The 14237-nt window shown below is 41.1% G+C and overlaps 1 pseudogene; it reads right to left on the bottom strand.

Moving 5' to 3' along the window:
* Positions 1–2137: 2137 nt before the first annotated feature.
* The window catches only part of LOC119736620, a 44934-nt pseudogene continuing 32834 nt past the window's right edge, over positions 2138–14237 (bottom strand).

The raw sequence follows: 14237 nt of genomic DNA, 5'->3' as shown, positions 1-14237 counted from the left end.
ACATTTTCTAGTCATGGCACCGTAAGTACATTTTGTGTATGTTCTGGATCAGTAGAAAGTAATCTCACACCAAATGTAGCAATTAAGCCAAAATTGTGGACACTGAATCACCAAACAGACTAAAAATTAGTGTATGGAATATCCCCTTGCACAGCAAGGGTCTATGATATGCGAGCAGATTCAGCGATTAATTATGCAAAACAAGACTACGTCTTGACCTCGAGATTCTGACCATTCAGCGGGCGCCTTCTATATCGAGTCTTCCATTACCTGTTGCTGTATTACAAAATCATGGCATCCAAATTGACCAATCAAAAGCCAAGTCCACAATTCTGACCGAAATGACATCACAGTTTCTAAAATCAAATCCGATTGGCTGGTGCGAGGTGTCGCATAAAATTTGCATGTTAGGATATATCAGACGTTCGACCGTGGTTCAGCACATGTGAATGCCTGATCATCAGACTAACTAACTAAAACTTGGAGTAGCCTCAAATAGTGACCGCAGTTATTTTCGTAGGGGCAATCTACAGATCAGGAATGCCTTGCCTATTTGATATTTTCAATTTCAGATTCAGATGAACTTCATACCGAGTGTTAACAACTATAACCTCAAAACAGAATGTTTATTACTGTACAAGTGAAAACAAAATTCATGTGTGTGTCACATGATGAATAAAAATATTGAATTGAATTGAATTGAAAAACTCTGTCTACTCCAATTATAATTACAAGAATATATGTCAGGCATTAATTGCCACAATAAAAGTCAACAAAACGGTGTACTGTCAATACCCTTAACTGAAATCATATCGTGAAACTGCCCACAATGATCCAGAATACTATGTAAATCATCTTATCTTACAAATTGTAGCATCCTACTTATTAAATTCTAAGCATACTCTATTAGGATAAACTCAGCCTCTACATGGTCGACAGGTATATGCCATGTGTATGTATTACAAACCAACACTAGTGCACCAAGTTTGCTTAAATTATAACAACAAGCATTGACACTGATGCTCTGTATAACAAAAGTTACAAAACGCTCTAAAAGAACCAATTAAAGCACTAAATATACAATAACAATGCTTGGCATTCGATGTCGCATACAAAGCTTAAAAATATATATTTTTCATCTCAAAATATGTATCACCTTTATCTAAATATTAATTCAAAAATTCCAAAAGTATTTCAATATATGACACTGAGTAAATATTATTTCTGTTATAAAACTAAGTACATTTATCAATTTTCATTGCAAGCGGCAATGTACGGTATAAGCACCAAAGGCCATAATTACAAAAAGTGTTTGTCAAGATGGGAGACTTCTTTTTGCACCTTAGTCCTTTTTGAAAAACAAGCGATCCGCAGATCGCAACTGGTGTCGCCTTTTTCCGCGGTCCATCCTTATATGTTTTGTGTTCGTATTCTTGTTCAATTATTCAAGAGCCCGACCTCTAATGACCCCTACATGACCTTTGACCTCAGTAATCCGATGAAGAATTGTGTCTCCTCACCCAAGGGTCACTGCATCCAAGTTTTATCAAAATCCATGGACGAATATTAAAGTTACAATTTTTTTTCACAAAATTTGACCTAAACGTTAACCTAAACTTTAACATACGGACATACAGAATTTAGGACTGGCAAGTGTCCCCCAAAACTTTGTTTAGGCGACACAAAAATGGAGAGAACTTTACTTAAGAATTCTACAATTGTCCACCTTTCTTTTGCCGCATCAAAATCATAGTTTTCGCCGACCAGTGGTTTGGAAACTATGGTTGACCATCATTGCAAAAACAAAATTACTCACAGAAAGTGCGGGGAAAATTAATGAATACTCGAAAGACACCATCAAAGCTAATTGAATTAACCCCCTTTTTAATAAGGGAATGAATATATGTTTGACCGGTATTAAACAAGTACATGCACGTTTAAAACCGGTTAGGGGCCGGGAAGCGAATAATGGCCCCAGCTGAGGGCAAGGGCCATCATCCGAGACCAGGACCCTAGCAGGGTTTAAACATGATTTTTTTAAATACCAGTCAAGCACATATTCAGTCAATAAGTCAAAACAAGTAAAAAAAAATCACAATTTTTTCAATGATTTTGTCAAACAATTCTATCTCATGTTTTGTGAAATCCCCTCTCGCAGTGTCTATGTGCCTCGCACAAATCGCTAAAAATCTACTTTTACAGAGATTGGCACACGCGCAGTACGTGATGTGGTGCAGAACGCACCAGTGCAGGAAAAAAAGTGTTTAAAACCAACCGGTGTTTTAACAGTGGTTTAAAACGACCCACATGACGGGCTCTCAACCAATATGAATGAGTAAACTGTCCGAGGTATTTATGAATAGGTCATTAATTGACAATTTCTGGTAAAAGCTCTTGGCAACTAGGGTGTAAATTTATGCAAACTGGTTGATTACAAAACAACAGTCCACAAAATTTGTAAACAAAAAAAGGTCTGTATTAAGAAATTTATGTTACTTGTTCTAAATCTGCAACATCCGTCCCAACTCACAACCAAAAGACCATTTTCGTTCTCGCTGGCTCTGCACCTTTCAAGTTTCAGGGGTCTCGCTGCTTTTCGGCTCCAGATTCTGGTATATGCTCTCTTTGGGCTTGTCCTTCTCGTTGTCCCTGGGCGTGTTTTCATAGACTGGTTCCGGAATCGCCTCCGCCTTGAACTCCTCTGGGTTGTTCACATAGGCCAGCATGGCCTCGTAGCAGAACCGGTACATGTCCTATGTGGGAGGACAAGAAAAGATTTTGACGAACATACTTGAGTTGGTGACATTTGAAGGTGTTTTTACTCAATGAAGAGTAGTATATGTGACCTGTCAATGTCATGATATAAAATGAACTGTTTTTTTAATACTGTAGTGAAGTATAGCTCTTCAAACCTTCATGGTGAAAAAAATCTTTTAAAGATATCGCAAGAACAGTGTTATTATGTTTGAATACAAGTCACCAAAATCACTGTTGTCCACGTGTAAGTCTAGTGGAGTGTTTTGTATCAAGCTCCGGAGCTCAGTCAAGCGGATGGAATAAAGCCGTCCGGGGACAAACAGGTTTGGCACATGAAATTTTTAAACTACCATATCTCAAGAGACAAAATGTGCATTTGCAATCATTTTTTCATCACTTATGTTTAAAGATCAATATTTTAATATCATTAAATTGAATTTTTGAGATACGCTCAACAAGTCAGTGAAAATTGCCGTCAAAAGTGGGTTTCCTTCTTTTTGCACCACCCTCAGTGGCGTAGCCACCGGGGGGGCGTGGGAGGGGGGGCGACCGCCCCCCCATGAAACCTTGTCGCCCCCCCAGTCGCCCCCCCACTGAGATTTTGAGTTTCTAAAAAAATTATCATTGATCTACATGACGCAATGGGCCCTATTATGTACTACAATGTATCTTTTACTTAGAAAATATTGGTTAAAGTGGTCAGAAAATGCCTCAGATAGCACCACAGAGCATTTAGAATCCAAAATTTTTCGGGGCCCTCAAGCGGGCCCCGAACCCCACGCCTATAGCTCAGAATTCTGGTAGCTGATTCATGACTCCAACCTCGAAAACAATGTTCACAAAATTTTTAGCTGAGAAAACCTCGAAAATTATGTTTAAATTATTATCTTTTGTGCTAAGATAATTATTGGTTAAAGTGGTAAGAAATTGCCTCAGATCACACCACAGAGAATCGAAAATCCAATTTTTTTTCGGGGCCCTAAAGCGGGCCCCGAACCCCACGCCAAAAGCTCAGAATACCGATAGCTGATTCAATGTCTCCAACCTTGAAAACGATGTTCAAATAATAATCTTTTGCCAAGAAAATATTAGTTAAAGCATGGAGGAAAGTCGTAAGAAATTGCTTCAAATCACACCACAGAACATCTAGAATCCAATTTTTTTTTTCGGGGCCCTTAAGCGGGCCCCGAACCCCACGCCGTAAGGGCTTCACGCTTCGCGCTTGCATCAGTTATGATCAAGGTATGTCCCCCCCCCCACTTTTGAGAAGCGATTGACGCCCCTACTTGACGCCCCCCAATGAAATGTTCCAGCCCCCCAGCGCCCCCCCACTGAAAAATTCCTGGCTACGCCACTGACCACCCTGTACATTAGGAAATTGCCATTTTGCAGTACAGTGAGGAAAAGCCAACATTTGAAGGGGTGGTCAATCAATGTTTTGTTTTCAGGTGAACCTGAAAACAGTGCGACTCCCATATTCCTGACTGCCATCATTCACGTTCATCTCACCAGGCTGTTGAGTAAGTTAGGACGATTCAAGCGCAGGACTTTAGTAGTCTGCAAGATGTCCACCACGTCCTCTTCGTGCAGCCTGTCCAGGGAGTTCTTGAGTACGCAGAACACGCCGCTGCGATTCAGGCCATCTCTGTATACAAAACAAAAAGGAAGTGATGAAATACCAATATATGCCATGTTTTTGATCGGCCATTTTCTGGGTGCCAGCACAGGAACAAGTGCGAGTGCACAATAATCGCTGGCGAAAAATGTGACGCCGATGGCGCATGTGTCCCACCGTATTTTGGGTCACTTGTAGGGACAGACAGATCATCTGACCGACCGACCGACAGACCATCAAGTGACATGAAGAAGCTCCTGCCAGAGCTTAAAAATCACAACCCGTCCACAGGGTGGCATGGGTGGCTTGTGCGTAAAGTGCTCGCCTCTCACCAAGGTGACCACGGTTCGAATCCTGGCCGCGAATCGCATGTGAGTAGAGTTGTGCGTTGGTTCTTTCCTCTGACACGAGGGTTTTTCTCTGGGCCCTCCGGTTTTCCTCCCTCTGGAAATATCAAACACTTTCGATCTCAGGCTGTGCTCCGTGGTCATATATGGGTTGATGTGGCCAGCAGCCATAGGCGCCTTTACGTGCCAGCAGCCCGACCACGTTGTAGCCGCGTCCTTCGCAATTCAGCATACCAGCTGCGAGTAAGGATGATTAGCCTCCCAAATTATTATTATTATTATTATTATTATTTCCGGCAAATTTCCTTCTTCTGGATACCATCCAACCACTACACAAAATGGCGTGCACCTTGTTCGAGGAAGATGTTGTTCAGTGCAAATGCAAGTGCACAATAAGCTCTGGCCGAGTTGCAAGAAGTCTTGCATGAAATCCATCAAAATGATCCCTGCCAGAGCTTAAAAATGAGACCCCCAAAAATGCAACGCCGATGGCACATATGGAACACCATACTTTGCTATTCCCACGCCCAATCAAAGTCCGCGGAAATTCATTTCTACAACTTACATGCAGTGGACAAGACTGGCTGAGCGTTTGTCCTTCGGCTTGTGTTTGTCCACAGTCTGGATGAGACGAAGCAAGGCGCTGGGGGATTTAGGAACCTCCTGACCCAGCGGCCAGTCAGTGACTTGGTAGTGCTTGAAAGAGTGCGACCTCTGTGATAAACACAAAACACCCACAAGAAAATGTGGATGAGACTAAAGTTATTGAAAGTTGACTATATCGTCGGTTACACCACGAAGTGACGTATTGTGCGCACAAAGTCCATAGACAATAGGTCACTTTATGGTTCACCCGATGATACCAGTTTAAACCCGCTAAGAAACTGGGGAAAAAAGGACTGAGAAATTTCGAAAAAAGAACCATTATTTTATATAAGTTTAGGGTTCTATGTTTCAAAAGAAATGCCACAAAATGTTAAATTTTCCAAGGTTTTATGCTGTAATTTTATTATAAGAGGGTGAAGACCTATTAAATGTTACAGTATAGAAATGTGCTGTTAAATTGTGAAGTCTGGGATGAATGCGGAGGGAGCTCTTGCAAGGGAGAGCAGAGGGCTGAGAATTTGGGGGCAAGGGATTTGGAGTTTAGGGTTGGAGAAACTGCGAGATGGGTACAAATTACAGATTTTTTACCTGGGTCGTGTGGCGAGTGAAAAATAAAAAAACAAAAAATAAAAAAATTCCACACGTGTATGTGCGCACATACAAGAGCGCCCTTTACAGCGCACTCATAATGGTGCGCCCAGTATTCGGACACTGTATTCGGACTCGAAAGTGCTCCATCAAAAATTTTGGCGGCAATTCCGTAATCGAAGTAATTTTTAAAAAAGGGGCCTTATATGTACAATGCAACAGAGTACAGTCAAACACCTTTATAACAAGGTCCCTGTGACTTTACAAATTACCTTGTTATAACAGGCACCTAGTATTAACAGTAATCGAAAACAAAGAAGTGCGACCTAAAATGTTGCTTGTTATAAGCACGATGTTACTAACAGTGCTCTTCGTTTCAGGGTTCGACTGTACATGATGAGTTAAATGTAGGACAAAGAACACCTGGCCCAACAGAAAACCAGTGTATGTACGCATCATATCCATTTATACAGGCTGGAGAGTAGGCCAGGCAGTGCTTTCTAAACTTTTTCTGGGAGCCTATTGGGTATACATGATAGCTAGCAGGAAGCAAGTGGGGTTCTGGGCTTTGGGTTAGGCCATTGTTATTTTTTTTCTGGAGGATGTTAGTCAGAAACTCACCCAAGAAAGAGAGCAGACAGCACGCAGCTGGCAGGAGAAGTACAAGACAGGCCCTCTGTAGGACACCATACACACACAGGTTTGAAGGAATAAACCACAAAGGCGAGATATTTTGCAAACTACATTTTTAGGTCGAAAAAGTAATAGAGGAAACACGACTGGTACAAAAAAAGCATAAAACCACACTGCAAGAACACAACAGACAGGAATATGAAAGAAAACAGAAAGGTAGGTATTAAGTAGATTTAAAAAGAGTTAGCTCAACATAATAATGACAACCTTTTAAAAAAAAATTATAAAACCTTTCCAACCTTATAACGTAAAATGTCTTTCCAATTGTGACATGAAGAAAAAAGACCAACATGCGCATAAGATACTGAAATTTTGCTGCATACAACAACACATTTCCTTCAAACTGAGCAAAAAGCTATGGCAGTAGTCCTGTGGCAAGGCTCACATTTTACAATTTATACTCTGGATTTACGGTCTCAAATGATATCCGGAAAAAAAGAAAAAAACACACTGAAGCTTCAAGTTTACCAGCCCACGTCTTAATGTTACATTGCTATACCCATCACCATGCTAGTGCTGTCTAGCTCACAGATCCCTGCCATCTCTCCCTTACCTTCTGTCGGCGATGTTCTAGCTTCATCTGCTTGATCCTGTATCCCTCCAGGTCCGCTGTGTTGGTGGTGGTTACGGTGAACGGACCGTACTCCTCACTGCCTTTGTCTGGCCAGTACTGCGGACAACTCTGTCAATTGCAAACAAAACAGAATACAAATATCAGTATTTCTATGGACTATGTGCACATACAGGGTGAGTAAAAAAAAGACCGAGACCCAAATGTCGGGACTATTGTTTTAGTGAAGTTCTTCATGTATCACTTTGAAAATCTAGGATACGAAGCCCAATTCATAAGCTTTCTTTTAGTACAAGAATCATTCAAATCACACATTTTCAACACAACCACCATTTTAAAGTTGTGTCCACGGATCACAAAAAAAGGTGTTCGTTCTTTCAGCAAAACGAAAACGATTCACGCACATCCCTATGCAGTGGCATAGCCAGGAATTTTTCAGTGGGGGGGCTGGAACATTTCATGGGGGGGCGTCAAGCAGGGGCGTCAATCGCTTCTCAAAAGTGTGGGGGGGGGGGGTCATACCTTGATCATAGCTGATGCAAGCGCGAAGCGTGAAGCCCTTACGGCGTGGGGTTCGGGGCCCGCTTAAGGGCCCCGAAAAAAATTGGACTCTCGATGTTCTGTGGTGTGATTTGAAGCAATTTCTTACGACTTTCCTCCATGCTTTAACTAATATTTTCTTGGCAAAAGATAATTATTTGAACATCGTTTTCGAGGTTGGAGACATTGAATCAGCTATGGGTATTCTGAGCTATTGGCGTGGGGTTCAGGGCCCGCTTAAGGGCCCCGAAAAAAATTGGATTCTAGATGTTCTGTGGTGTGATTTGAAGCAATTTCTTACGACTTTCCTCCATGCTTTAACTAATATTTTCTTGGCAAATGATAATTATTTGAACATCGTTTTCGAGGTTGGAGACATCAGCTATGGGTATTCTGAGCTATTGGCGTGGGGTTCGGGGCCCGCTTAAGGGCCCCCCCAAAAAAATTGGATTTTCGATGCTCTGTGGTGTGATCTGAGGCAATTTCTTACCACTTTAACCAATAATTATCTTAGCACAAAAGATAATAATTTAAACATAATTTTCGAGGTTTTCTCAGCTAAAGGCATAAGAAAATTTTGTGAACATTGTTTTCGAGGTTGGAGTCATTGAATCAGCTATCAGAATTCTGAGCTATAGGCGTGGGGTTCAGGGCCCGCTTAAGGGCCCCGAAAAATGTTGGATTCTGAATGCTCTGTGGTGCTATCTGAGGCAATTTCTGCCAATTTTAACCAATATTTTCTAATCAAAAGATACATTGTAGTACATAATAGGGCCCATGGCGTCATGTAGATCAATGATAATTTTTTTAGAAACTCAAAACCAGGCCGGAAAACCCTTGGAGACATAATATCTCCAAAGTTACTTTCACAACTTACAGTATCATCAGGGTCAGGCGCATTGAGCATTATTATGCTGGAGATCTGGTAGTCGTAAACCAAACGAAACAGGTCCAACACGGTGTTTGGCAGTGGAGCCTGGGTTACCACGGCAAAATCTCTCTGCTTAAAGCCCTAGGAACAAAAAATCAATAAATAAAGATCAGCACAGTTGAATTTGTTTTCTCATTCCTTGCAAAATGTCAGCAGTGGTGACACTTCATGAAATTTCAGACAAAAGAAAGATCCCTTCTGTGGGGTTTAAATTTTGGGAATTGTTCTGCGCTTCACCACCTTCGGGCTTAACGGCTCTTGGCAACATATTATTTTCCAATTAGTGCTGAAGTCCGGCTCATCACAAGTCCGGTCAAAAGTAAATCACAAGTCTTGTCACAATTCCAGTCACAAAAGTAATGGGCTCGGTGGACTTGTCTAAGGTATTTTGTTTTTTATATGTGGGTTTTGCCCTTCCCCGACGTATTTGAAAAACACTGCAAACTCAGTCTTTCCTATGGGATTGTCCAGTCGTAGGGCAAATCCAAATATAAACTTGACAACATTCTTCATAATGCCTTGGAATTACGTGCAACTAGAAAATGAAATTATGGTTGGAAATGTGTCTTTTTCTGACCGTTTATCAAATTAATTCAAACAGACAACGATGCTCTCACTCAATTTTCATGTAGGTGAATTTTAAGATAGTGAAAGAAAAGGACGCTCTGCATGTGTATTCTCAAACGTCCGCTCTGTCAGGGCAGTTTTTGTGGATAATTCACTGTTTACAATTCGTATCAATAACAATCGACTGATATGATCTTACATCCACAAATGAGGCATTGATGTAGTTGTACTCCATCCCATCTTCTCTGGGCGTCATCAAAAAAGGCCGACAGCCTTCAACTGCATGGAAGGAAAAAGCATCAACGATAGAAAATCTTTTTAAACTATCATGACATTTACCAATTATGATTGTACATGTAAAATGAAAAATAACACAAACACTGCAAATTGCATTAAAATTATTCGCTTATCATGCCGAGTGACAGATTCTGAGTAAATAGGGAGATTACACACACTCTCTGATGATATTGTAAACCCTGTATTTTTTATAGGAAACCACCGTATTTCTTGCACTAAGCAGAGGAGACTGACTTACGAGTAAGCGTGTGTGGGAATCTGTTCTTGCTCTGGTTGGTGTGAGCCACGCTCTTGCGACATTTCTCTCGACTTGGAATCGGGGTGATGGTGTTCAGTTGCTGAAAACAAATCATACAATCACCCGGTTGAAAAACTATTTCCAAAGTAGTAGTAAAAATGCCACTGACGCATACGTACATTTACAAACTTTTCTATGGATGCAATGTACCCTGTGGACAATGGAATACATCTTTAGGTAAAGAATTCAGCATAAGTTAGCAATCAATCTTTTTATTATTACTTTAAAAAAATAATAGTAAGGACAGTAAGGCCCAAAAAAAAATAGTCGGTCTCTGGTCAGCGCGCGCGTCGATTTTAACCATGCGCGTCAATCTTTTTTTCCCCAAAATGTTCCGCGGTAGCTCCAACAGCGCCCTCTATTGCCGCTCCTCCTCAATTTTTTTTTACCAAAGGGCACCAAGGAATGGGAAATTGCACCAAGGCAAATGATTGAGGGCACTAAGGCAAATTATGCAGGACACAAATGCAGGACACAAATGTACAAAGGACCCCCCAAAAAAGGAAAATAGTACCCCACCCTGTCTGTACAATCCAAGCTTGAAAAAAAAAAAAGCCGCGTCGCTGCATCAATTCCGGAACTTTGGTCTGACCAGAGACCGAGTATTTTTTTTTTTGGCCTAATACTAATAGTAAGGACAACTAAAATCATCAAGCAAGTATTTCAGTGTCACAAAAACAATGCATACTGGTGGTATCACTGTTGTCAAAACACAATTTAAGCAGATTTAAGCAGCCAAAAAAACACACGCTGGTTGGCATGTACAATCTCAAATCAAATGTCTATTCTATTGTAACACAGGGCTTGTGCCCCAAAATCAGACTTTGTTTAAATCACCTCAAATTCTTCAGCCAACTTCTTCTTCTTCTTAAGCTCGGTAACCCTCTTCCCAAGTGAAGCTGCAGGCACAGCGGTGTCGTCTGAGAACAGAGCTTCCAACAAGGCAAGATGGATGAAAGTATACTGGACCTGAACGCAAAATAGAGATCAGTTTTATGGATGCCAAAGTTGGAAGGGTATTCAATACCAGAAAGCACATCATCTTTTAAACCGACCGGAACAAGTGTAGTGGACTTCATACAGAAGCATTCCAAAGGACAGCTGTGTCAGGCCCTTAAAGGTTGAGTAGATCTTTAGCAGTTATCCAAAAAGTAACTGATGAAATAATTGTCAAAAAGCATAATAATAATAATAACAATATGGGAGGCTATCATCCTTACTCGCAGCTAGGATGCTGAATTGCGAAGGACGCGGCTACAACGTGGTCGGGCCACTTGCACGTAAAGGCGCCTATGGGTGCCTGCCATATCGACCCATATATGACCAAGGAGCACAGCCTGAGATCGAAAGTGTTGATTTTTCCGGAGGGAGGAAAACCGGAGGGCCCGGATAAAAACCCTCGTGGCACAGGAGAGAACCAACGCATAACTCTACTCACATGTGATCCACGGCCAGGATTCGAACCGTGGTCACCTTGGTGAGAGGCCAGCGCTTTACGCACAAGCCACCCATGCCACCAATACTTGGTTTAAAGATAGTAATGGCACTGAACTCCCTGTGAAATTATTCCTTCTGGTATGCTGTCATTTTGAAGAAAACAATAAAAGAAGGCAAAATCCAAAGATGTGTCTAGTTACGCATTTTAGAAATTTCCGTTAGTAGCTTGTTTTTAATTCGGCGAATCTGTGTATGGGTGCGCGCAAACGTTGACACGATGCACACACCCACGCGCTTGCTCGCATTTGTCAGCTTAGTGTGTTACATCGTTTAGCTGCAATCGGCTGAATGAAAACGTTTCCCAGACGCTGATTTTGGGGGAAATTCAAAACATGACACTGCAACTTTTGAATTGAAACCGAGATCTTAGAATATTGTTTTCTCAGAATGTACAGCATTCACAGAGCTAAAACGTCATCAGGTTAGTTTTAAGCATCCGTCTTTAGATTTTGAGCAAATGACAACTCCTCTACCCTACCTTTAAACGCAAGACTGCGGCAGACCTGACGCTCACAAAGAAACAATTAAGTACTGAGCAAATTCAGAATGAAAGTAATCATGCTTACGCTACACACACCATCTGATTCTAATTCAGTATTTCTTCCTCTTTCAAATAAAAAAACTGATCCATTTTAAAAGCAGGGATATCACACTGACAAATCTGCCTGTACATCTTGAATATCGTATAATCTATAGCTATATAGTTCCACATTTTTTTATGAAGTAATTTTGTAATTGTCAGAGCTGTAGTCGAGTCAATCTCAAGTTGAGTCAGGTTTGCGTAGCGTACCTTCCTTGCCTTCCACCGCTGTGGCCCGGGTTTGATTCCCGCCTGGGCCAATATGTGGATTGGGTTTTCAGTCCCTGCCTGATTCCGTGGGTTTCCCCAGAATATTCTTCTGGGCTTTTCTTCCCACCTCTAAAACTGTAACTTTTCTCATCGTCTTCTCTCCACGGGTTTCTTCTCCTCGAGCTACAGTGCCTAGTGTGCTTTTGAGGAATCTTCGGTTTCATTACCAGAAATGAATTATAATAAGTCAGTCCCAAGTCAACTCATAAAGTAATTAAATGAATCATGACAAAGGCATTCCTTTGTTCAATGTTCACTCACTGTTACTTGTGACTGGACTTGTGATAAACTAAACTACACCATTGGTGACGGTAACAAGAACCAAAGGTGTGTAAAACTGGGTTTTTACCATTTATCGTCATGTATGTAACAATTCTACCACTGTTGTCCCTGAAGTACCTACCGGTGTCTGCACAATGCTGACACGATGATCCCTCATGTCAGCCACAAAGTTGTAGACGTCAAGAGTTTTCTCTGCCTGGGCTCGTTGCAGCGAGGCATGTATGCCAATGATGACACCGGTCCTGCCTACACCAGCACTGCAAACAACAGAGAGAAAAAAAGGTTCTTAAATGTACTCCAACTCTTTGCAACAAACGTATTTGCTCTGGACTAACACATCTCCCCCTAAATCGTCTAAGAACTGTGAAATCTGTTATTAAACAAGGTGATCTGCAGATCGTACATGTGTGTATTGCTTTTTTTTTCGCGGTCGATCCCTATATGTTCTGTGTTCCTAACAAGTCAAATGTTGTGCATTTTAAAACAATGACCTCAAATGACCTCTGGATGATGAACTGTCATGAACTCCCACCCATTCTGTAGACAAAGACTCATTTGAGGCATATTTGAACAACGACCTCTGATGACCCCTACATGACCTTTAACCTTAATAATCCGATGAAGAATTAGGTCTTCCAACCAGAGGGTCACCACATGTAAGTTTCATCAAAATCCATGAAAGCATGTAGAAGTTATACCTAACCTAAACTTTAATACAAATAGGGTCATACGGGGATATGGTCTTATTGAATTTAGGACTGGTTTTAGTGTCCTCAAAAACTTTGTTTAGGCGACACAACAAATGCATCATGGTAGTTACTCTGTAACATATAGCGGCACAAGCCTCCAGAATTACAGACTGGTTTAGTGACTGTGTAGCCATTATGTGACCAAATAGTTGTTAATAAAGAAAACTTAAAGGGAATATACAACATTTGCAAACATCAACAAATAAAACTACCAAGTTTTTACGAAAAACATTACTAGGATGTTGGTTAACGACAGTCTAAAGCATCCTGTAAAATTATGGCACCTGGTGTGAAGTCATTTTCAAGAAAATCAGGCGCGGATCCAGGAGTTGGCCGCGGGGGCACGTGCCCCCCGTCAAATTAAGTCCACAAAAAAATAAAATGAATAAAACAGGGGGGAAAAGATGGGGAGGTGAGAGAAATTGAGGGAAGGAGGAGGGCAACCTTCTAACAAAAATACTGGTGTCGATATTAAACATCAGCGGCCTGCAAACATTGTGTACTGGCCGTATGACACAGGGAACTCGAGAAGCTTCGAAATAAACCGCGATCCTGACCACCGTACGTACTCCATACGTAACCCTGCATAGTATCGGTTTATGAAATGCGATTCATATGAGCGTGCGTACCGGTACGCAAAACACGCACGTTTAGCGCGACATACACGTTGTACGCTGCTCTTTGTACCACACTATTTGTCAAGGGTACGGTTTTCGTACGAACACTTTGCCAGCATTTCTTCGGCGCTTTAAGGAGTCCAAAACATGTCCGTTTCCGTAAAAAATTTCCATTGAAAATCTTATCTTATTGATAAACTGAAAATTTGAACTTGATACAAAACATTAGAAAGCATCATGCAAAAGTTTACAAACTAAGTCTATACAATTCCCTTTCAAAAATAAAATGCACGAAAACAATTATGCAGACGAAAATGGTTATCAAGTGAAAAACAAAAGAAACTTAAAAGGCTTGTTAAAGCAAGAGTATATATTAAACCAATGAAAAAAATCCTTATTTAACTTAAAACATTTTGCTCAAATAACTCGGGG

Source organism: Patiria miniata, unplaced genomic scaffold (assembly GCF_015706575.1).
Source record: "Patiria miniata isolate m_02_andy unplaced genomic scaffold, ASM1570657v1 HiC_scaffold_3, whole genome shotgun sequence".
NCBI lineage: Eukaryota > Metazoa > Echinodermata > Asteroidea > Valvatida > Asterinidae > Patiria > Patiria miniata.
This window is presented reverse-complemented; position numbering and strand designations above follow the sequence as displayed.